This window comes from Mustela erminea, chromosome 14 (genome assembly GCF_009829155.1).
Source record: "Mustela erminea isolate mMusErm1 chromosome 14, mMusErm1.Pri, whole genome shotgun sequence".
Lineage (NCBI taxonomy): Eukaryota > Metazoa > Chordata > Mammalia > Carnivora > Mustelidae > Mustela > Mustela erminea.
In genome coordinates, this window is record NC_045627.1 from 49123144 (window position 1) to 49132808 (window position 9665).

General features: G+C 39.1%; 1 long non-coding RNA gene across 1 annotated transcript in view; it reads right to left on the reverse strand.

Annotated features, from left to right (window-relative positions):
- LOC116573295 overlaps positions 1 to 8578 on the reverse strand; it is a 64114-nt gene extending 55536 nt beyond the window's left edge. The window contains exon 1 of the long non-coding RNA XR_004278690.1: positions 8531 to 8578. This is a non-coding gene — a long non-coding RNA (uncharacterized LOC116573295). The remainder of the gene's footprint in view (positions 1 to 8530) is intronic.
- Between the last annotated feature and the right edge of the window lie 1087 nt (positions 8579 to 9665).

Sequence of the window (9665 nt, forward strand, 5' to 3'; positions counted from 1 at the left end):
GCCATTCTTCCCAGTAGCAGGGCCTCACTGGAGTAGTGGGGTAACCAACTCTAGATTTTTCACAAGTCCTACTGGCAAGTAAATTCTTTCAGCTATCTCTAATTCCCTATCCCTACTATCTGGCTCTCAAATGTAACTCTACCACTTCCCAGTCATAGGACTTGGGATAAGCTACTTAAGACCTTAATTCATTTAACTTATTTTTCTCCTATAAAACAAGGAAAATTATAATAATAGTACAAAGGAGTACTGAGTGAGATTGTGTAGTGCCAGCATGGTTTCAAATGTTCTGTGATTTTAGTCCCTTGTCCCTTTTCTTCCAATCCTTTTTATACCCTTGGCCTCACAGTAACCACACAAGAAAGGAATCCTTCTCTCTACTTTATATTTAAGGATGCTGAAGCTTAGAGAGATTATCCATTATGTGACAAGCTCTTGGCTGCTCTGTCATCTCTCCCTACCTTTATCCTGAGCCTTTCATGAAATCTACATTGATGGCTCATTCCTGACTCATTCCAGAATGAGGGATTCCCAGAAGTAGGGTTTTCAATGCAAAACCATGCCAGTCCTAGGCAAACTAGATAGCTGAATACCCTCAAGTCCTACTCTTGGACTTAATTGCCATTTCTGTTTTGTTTCTTTTCCCTGCTAAGGAGATATCTCATTGATTCTATCCATTAACCCAAGGAAATACTTCTGCCAGAATCTCATGTACCTTCAAACGTTACATCCTTATACCATCCCTGTGTCTTTCTGGTCTTCATCTGTCTTCTCAATTTTTCTTAGGTTCTTTAAGCCAAAGAGAAAGATGGATGCCATACATCCAATGTGTCCATCTCCTGTTAGATTCAAGGATGACAGACCTTGAAATTTGATTTTCTTGAAACATTCCAGGGGCCTTCTTAGGGACTTTTTAAATAACTATCAGCCCCAGTGAGTCTCACCCTCACTTTTCCAATAGGCTTTTGGTTCTTGGACAATGAGTAGCCTGCTCTTACATGCCAGTCTCTCACCTTGGCCCTGGATATTCCCCACATAGGCAGTCTTTCAATTTATAGGGAAGCTCTATTTTTAATTTATAAATACATAATACTTTACATAATTTGTTCGAAGTGCTCAGTAAGCCCTGAAAAACAAAAACACACATATACACACACAAAAGAAAAAAACCACACTAGCAGTCCACTAACCATATGTGCCTTAGATTCTGTAACACCTGGATTCATTTCCCAGTTTCACCACTTTGTGGGATCTTAGACCAGGCAATTACTTCTTTGAGTCTAGTTTTCCTTGCTGTAGGACAAGGTAATGATTAAATGATTTGCTATTAGTAATGTACTTAAAAGAATATGTGTAAGCAGTAGGCACTTACTAACTGCTAGGTTTCTTTCTTCTTTTAAGCTAGGTACCAGGACTTATCTTCCCGAGGTCTTTCAGGGTATGCTCATCACCAAGATCTGTGGGCTTTAATGGGTTGTCAGCTAGACTATAGGTGTCCCACAGGTGCTGATTTGGTTGGTTTCTGCAGAGGTAACAAAAGTGACATCTTGCAGGGGCCAGACTCTCTTCATCTTCTATGCAGGACACAGGACACCATGCTCCTGAGAAGTACCTGGAGTCACTCTCAGACATACCTGGGTCCTCACTGACTACAGAGTTCTGAAGGCACATGTGGGCACTAATTAAATAAAGCTTTCTCAGAATCAATATGGCTTGACTCCAAGTTAGCCAACTATTTAAATAAGCAAAAGAAAATGCTACTCACTGGCCTCTGCTGTTTGTCTCCTAATTATGAGCATATTTGGCTGACTCAGAACCAATTTATGTGCAGAAACCAAACAATTAAAAAGGTCTCATTACTAAAACCTGGGCATCCTTTTATGCAAATGAAGCACTGTGATCTACATGGAATGGCAATGAACAAGCAAAGTTGTACCTTCAGTGGCACATGTACAAGCATGTGTACCTTCAGTTGCAAGGAGGTCCCAGCTGGGTTGAGCCTTGGGATGCTTTTGCTTTTTTTTTTTTTTTTTTTTTTTTTTTTGTGGCATAGGGGAAGCATGAAGACCATCTCTAGGCTACAACTATGACACTCATGTCAACCCAAGAGACAAAGCAAGGATACTGTTATCTACCCATGTGAATCATCCTTCTGGTACCCCTGGTCTCAAGTCCTCTCCACTCCCAAATCCTGTACCTCTGCACATCTTCAAATACTCACTCACAGCCACACTCTGAGGTCACATTATGATCACCATATAGTAAGAAGAGAGATATCTACCTACTCCTACAAAGCTCCCCATATCCTACACTTCACGTGCATTATCACATTCAATCCTCACTGCAGGCTTTGGACATAGGAACTAATGTTATTTCTACAGATGAAACAACTGAGTTCCAAATACACACAGCTAATAACTAAGAGATAGGACTTATATCCAGGTGCGTCTAATACCACAGTATATATTTTTATCGGTTCCTCATTGCTTCTTTTCTGCAATCTCTGATTTAACATTACAGCATCTACCTAAAGTCACTCTCTTCACCTGTCTCAGTAATAATGCTCTAACTTAAGCCTCACAGAGAACTCCAGTCCCATGTCCTGCTTTATCTTCCCAATCCACCAATCTCAGCCCAGCTTTACTTTCTTCCCTATCAACCTGGTTATGATGTCAGGCATTTCAACTGCATGTTTACCAAATCCCTCCACTCCTCTGATCCCTTAATCTTTCTCAGCACATACTCTAATGATGTCCAGACCTGAATTAATACAACTGCCTGTTTTTCCCTCAGTCACCCTGGGGATACAGAGTGCTATTGGATAAAATCCATGACACATGTATGAATTCAGCCATTGTTAAGCTATCAGTTTCACTCAAAAATCCTTTACCCTGCTCATGTTGGATCCTTTTCCTATTCACCACAGGGGCGACACTTAGCCTTGTCTTTATCTTCAGACACCCCACCAGGTTCCTGACCTCATTCAGTTGATGAATAAGTAGTATGTGCCACTGAGAAAATTGAGATCATTAAGCATGAACTCCTTCCACTTTCCTCTAAAATCCCTTTGCCTTCTCTATTTATGTGCCCACCTGTCCCCTAGATTTCAAATATCCTAGTCTTCAGTAGGACCTCATTTTGTCAAAGAGCTCCCTGGACCCTGCCGTGCCACTAAGTGTCCACTGCAGACTTGTGTTTACCATCAATCATTCCATTCACTTCAGAGTCCCCTGCCATCTCTTTCTGGAAAGACTAAGTCCATAGTCCATAGTCCCCACTCCATTCCTCATCTTAATGGAAATTTATAACTTTAATAGTGCTTATCATAGCCTCCTTTCGAAAATTCCTCTTTTTGTGACTTCTATGATGATTCAATTTTTTAATCTTAAGGTAGGCTACTCAGGGTCATATCTTTGACCCTCTTTTCTTCTCATTTTACCTGTTCTCCCTCCTCCACTGAATAGATTTATTTACATATATATCTGAAAATACCATATATAAGCTGATGATTCCAAACCAATTTCCCAAGCCCAGACCTCAATTTAAGACAGAGCTCTTCACTTACATAGCAAAAATTGTATGCCAAAAATTAAACCCAACCTCCTCCCCCTCCCCCTCCTCTTCAAATAGTTTTCTGTAATCTCTATTTTAGTTAATGGCATTAAAATGGATAAAATTGCTCAAGGTCAAAACTTAAGAATGACATTTTATTTTTTTGTATTAGATACTGTCATACACATTTGCAATCAATATCAAGTCCCATTGATTTACTCTCATTCATTCATTCATTCATTCCAAAGTATTTATTTGAATCCCCCTGCATATGAAGTAAATAATTCCACCTGCAACAATGCACAATTCAGGGGCATAATAATGCATTTTGTGTTTCTCAGTGATTCTGTGAGATATTATGCTACACATAGGGACTATAAGGGCATGCAGTAAATGCATTATCTCCCTTCATGATTCTTAAAATCCAATGGAATAGCATTGGCATAAATAAGGTGGCTATCAAATAAATGAAATACTGCAATAATATAACAGGAAATGATGAGTGAGCCAGAAATTGAAGAATACAGAAAGATAAGGAGTTAAACAGAGGAGGATAAAATGCCTTGGGGCACAAGCACTGTGAAGCATACTTGTCACTCAAAGGTTAGTGTGGCTGAAGCAGAAGTTCAAGAGCCAGAGCAATAGCTGAACGAAATGTGCAATCAAGATTTTACCTGTATTTAATGGAAAGGGCTTGAACACAATTAAAATCTAAGAGAAAAATCTAGTTAACAGGAGGAATCCATGTATAAGAGAAAAAGAAAAATAATCTTTTTTTTAATGTTCCTGGGAGGCAGGAGCAGATGGAATCTAGTGTTCTGTAGGAGGTTTGGTTTTGGGCTCCAAAGTGGGAAGTCTCCTCTGTTATAACAAGAAAAAACAAAAGGAAGAGCAATTTGGAGGGAGATATAAATCATTTTACAGGTTTATAATTGAGAAGATAAGGGAATTCTTGTTTGGTATCTTCTAGCTGTTTCATTTTTTCTGTAAGGTGGACATGGAGTCAAATCAGTTGAGCAAGAACTTCTGCTTCAAGGAAGATGGAGTAGATATATTTTTCCATATCACTCCCTCTAAATCGTATTCTAACACTATATAGAACGCAAATAGAAGAAGATTCTCAAGTATGAGGAAAAGGTGGCAGACTGGGCATTATGATGAGAAGGAACAACATAGTAGTGAGTTCCCTGCATCTTCTTTTTGTGTTATACATTCCAGACTTGTTGCTAAAGAAGCCTGCAACCTAGACACAAATAAGAACAGACAAAGGGGGAAAAAAAAAGGCCTTCAACAAAAGCCTACTCTTTCTAGCCGAAGAACCAGGAAGTAGGTAGCCTAGCAAGACAGAAAAGTATGGATAATAACTGCTCTACTATAGTAAAACGAAACTAAACCAAACCAAACAAAACAACAAAATAAAAACCAAACCTCAAAACCATGGTTTTTCCTCAACGCATGCCAGCAAAAGTCAAATGAGGATTCTAGACTTCTATTCTTGTCAGGTTGTCTTTGACTGTTGAAGTGGGGCTATATTGGAGTCTACAACTTGATTTAAAAAATACAAAAAAACTACATCTAACATTACACTTAATCATCAAAGAATGAATCAGGAACAAAGCATCTTATTTAACATTGTCCTTGGTGTTCTATCCATGACAAAAAAAGGAAATAAAAGACATACAGAAGAAATAAAACTATCTCTATTTGAAAGTGACACAGACAATTTCAAGAAATCTACAAAAAACTTTCTTAGAACTAATACATGAGTTCAGCAAGGTTGTAGGATATAAAATAAACATACAAAAATCATTTCTGTGTATAATAGCAATGAACACATGGATATGACAATTTGAGATATAATACCATTTATTTTAGACCTAAGACACTTCAGTGTAAGTATAATAAAATATGTTTAGGACTTTATGCTAAAAAAACTACAAACTTTCCATAAAATTACAGAAGAGATGAATAAAGGGAGATACATACCATGTTCATAGGTTGGAAATCAACAAAGTAAAAATGTCAGTTTTCTCCAGATTGATATACAAGTTTAATGCAATTACTATAACATTCACAGCAAGAATTTTGTGTATGAACAAGATTGTTCTTTTTTAGACATTATTTATTTATTTATTTATTTATTTATTTATTTTGGGAGAGAGAGAGAGCACAAGTTGGGGGGGGGGCAGAGGGAGAAGGAGAAGCAGACTCCCCTCTGAGCAGTGTGCCTGATGAGGAGTCCCAGGACCCTGAGCTCATGACCCAAGCCAAAATCTGAGCCACCCAGTTGCCCCTGGACAAGATTGTTCTAAATGCAATGGAAAGGCAAAGAACTGGAATACCAAAATAATTTTGAAAAAGAATGAAGGGTATTAAATTCAGCTGTCTTATTTCAAGACTTATAATATAACTATAGTAACCAAGATTATGTGATATTGATGGAGGAATGCACATAGAGATCAGTGGGACAGAGAACCCAGAAATCACTTATATAAATATGCCCAACTAGAATTTGACAAAAGAGTGAAAGTAAGCCAACAGAGGAAAAGTAGCCTTTCTAACAAAGAGTGGTAGAACAAGCAGATATCCTCAGGCAAAAAACCGAAACTCAACCAAAGTCTTATACCTTATATAAAAAAGTAAGTAAACATGGATCACAAACATAAATGTAAAATATAAAACTATAAACTAACTCATTAAAAATAGAAAATCTTTGAGACCTAAGGCAAGGCAAAGAGCTTTTAAACTTGACTTCAAAGCTCCATACATAAAAGGAAAAACTGATAAATTAGACTCCAACGAAATTTAAAATGTTTGCCATATGAGAGACCCCACAGAGAGGATGAAAAGATAAGTGACAGGCTGGAAGAAAATATTTGCAAACCCATTGATTCAAAACCCTTTGGGGAGCTTTCCAGGTGAAGTCTATCTCTGGACCCCTTACATGAGGGGCAGGGAGAGATCAAGGAAAGAGGCAGGCCACTCCAGGTTGGTAAGTGACAGTTTTAATAAGTAAAGGGAACTTACATAGGATGCTGGTCTTGTGCTGCAGCCAGACTAATGGGTCGCTTCGCCTGCCGTCCAGAATCTCAGAGTTTATAGAGAGGCCTTAATTGGGCTCAGTCGTGTATACCCTGCAGATGTTTTCAATACCACATCACTGTCTCAAGTCTGTGCTCTTGGAGAAGTCCCTGACAGTGGGAAAGGTAACCAGAACCCATAGCCCAAGGACAGGGGAGGAGTGACTTGGCAGTCACTTGGCAGTCATGTCTTTTCAAAAACCTCTCCCAGTGAAACCACATATCTGACAAATGACTAGTATCTAGAATATAGAAAGAACTCTCTAAACTAAACAATAAAATAATACAATTAGAAAACAGGCAAAAGACACAGAAATATTTCAGTAAGAGGATAATCAGATGGGAAAAAAAAAAGATGTTCAATATAACTGGACATTAGGGAAATAAAAATTCAAATCACAACAAGCTTTCACTACAAACCTACCTCAATGACTAAAATAAAAAATAATGGCAATACCAAATGCTAGAGAGATTGTGGAGAAACTGGATCACCTCCATATTGATGGTAGGAATGTAAAATGGTGAAGTCACTTTGGAAAGCAACATGGTAGTTTCTTATAAAACCGACATGTAACCATCATAGCAATTGCAATCCAGCAATTGCACTCCTGGATTTTTATTCCATAAAAATGAATGTTTATATTCACATTAAAACCTGTGCATGTATTTCTGTAGCTGGTTTATTTGTAATAGGCAAAAACTGGAGGCACCCAAAATGTCTTTCAGTGGGTGAACAGTTAAAGTAAGAGAGGTATAGCCACATCATGAAATATTACTCATCAATCAAAAAGAAAACGATTAATACACATAACAACTTGGAAGAATCTTCAGAGAATTATTCTGGGTGATAAAAAACAATTCCCATAAGTTATATACTACGTGATTCCACATACGTAATATTCTTGACAAAATTATGGAAATGAAGAATGGGTTAGCAGTTGCCAGGAGTTAAGGAGTAGCACAAGGAAATGGGTGTGGCTATAAAAAATAAAATAAAAAGTTTTGTGATGGCAATGACATTCTCTATCCTAGCTAGATCAATGCCAATATGCTGTGGTGATACTTTGCTGTAGTTTTGCAAGACATTATCATTAGAGAAAACTGACCAAAGGCACCTTGGATCTTTCTGTATTCTTTTTCACAACTCTGTGTGAATCTGTAATTATCTTTAAAAAAATTTTAAAGACTTCTTTATTTGAGAGAGAGAGAGTGCATGTATGAGGGGCAGAGGGAGCGACTGTCCAAACAGACCCACACTGAGCAGGGAGCTGGACATGGGGCTCAGTCTCAGGAGCCATGAGATCAGGACCTGAGCTGAACCCAAGAGCCACTCAGGTGCCTCTATCTTTAAAAATAAATAAATAAATAAATAAATAAATAAGCTTAGTTTTTAAAATGTTGCGTGAGGGAGAAAAGCCACGTTCATGCATTTTAAAAATATTAACAGTTTCTGGAAGAAAGTAAAGATTGAATTGGCCAGAAAGTCCTGGTAGAAATTTCAGGTCTCTTTGAGACTGGGGACCATTCATTTATGAGGACAGCAATCTGCTCAGCCGTGCTGTTTTCAGCACCTGTGCTCCACTGTCTGGATGTAGGCATAGAGAAAGCAGGTGATTGGGTTTATTCAGAACATAGGTGTCACCCAACAGGTGCCACAATACCAAGAAAGGAAGGAGAACTTTTCTGAAATCTATCTCTGTCCTGTCCATGCTCGCTGCTGCTGCCTTCACTCAGAATCATGATCTCACTCTCCGAGCTCTGGCCAGCACCCGTTCACTATCTCTGCTGTCATCCTTTTCTCCATCCCACCACTTGATCTGCTGCTAGAGAGAGCGTTAGGAAAAAGTAAACTGAACCAGGTTTTGCTCTGATCAAACCCTCTTGGTAGTTCACTTTACCTGGGGAACACTTTATCAGAAGTGCAAACTAGTCCTTCGGAGTTTACACCTTACTTCCTCTTCCAGGGCCTGCCCACCGGTTACCAGGGACACAGAACTCCATAGAATCCCCAGGCTCTTCCATCAGCTATTCCCTCACCAGCCTTGTTATTTAGACAGCCTGCCCTTCAAATGATTGAGTGTTGAAGGAACAAAGCCTCTTGCAACTATGTCCCTGAAGGCCCTGATAAGTAAGTCCATGGTATTCTTCAGGATGCTCCAGAAAAACAGAAATAGGGTGTGTGTGTTGGGTGGGGGGTGTAGGTGTGTGTACTCAGGAAGAAAGAGAGATTTATTTTAAGGAATTGGCTCAAGCATTTATGGAAGAGTCTGGCAAGTATGGAATCTACAAGACAAACTATCAGGTTGGAGATCCAGGAGAGAAGATGTTGTAACTTGAGTATGAAGGCAGAAGGGAGGTAGAGTCCTTCTTCCCTGGGGACCTCAACTGATTAGATGAGGATAACTGCTCATTATGGAGGGTAACTGCTTTTTCAAAGTTTATTGATTTAAATGTTGATCTGGGGGCGCCTGGGTGGCTCAGTGGGTTAAGCTGCTGCCTTCGGCTCAGGTCATGATCTCAGGGTCCTGGGATCGAGTCCTGTATGGGCTCTCTGCTCAGCAGGGAGCCTGCTTCCTCCTCTCTCTCTCTCTGCCTGCCTCTCTGCCTCCTTGTGATCTCTCTGTCAAATAAATAAATAAAATATTTTTTAAAAAATGTTGGTCTGTTCTAAAATATACCTTCACAATGACATCAACACTGTGTTTGACTAAATAGCTGGGAGCTGTGCGCAGGACAAGTTGACCATAAAACTAACAAATACATCCATGGTAGCTAGAGTAGCCAGGTAATTTGTCCTTCTAATTGAAGCTAGTAATAACTTCTGAAACAATAGGCATAATCTAAGACTGTCTCTGGCAGACTAGAATGCAAGGTCATTCCCATTATAGTCTCCCTACAGTATGCTTTGATATCTTCATGGGAGTGTCTGTGCATCTCTGCATCCCCAGAAGAAGCTGATGCCCTGCATGTTGTTGTGTTTGATAAAAGTTGACCGAGTCTCTTGGCCCATCCTGCTTTTTATTTATTTCTGTG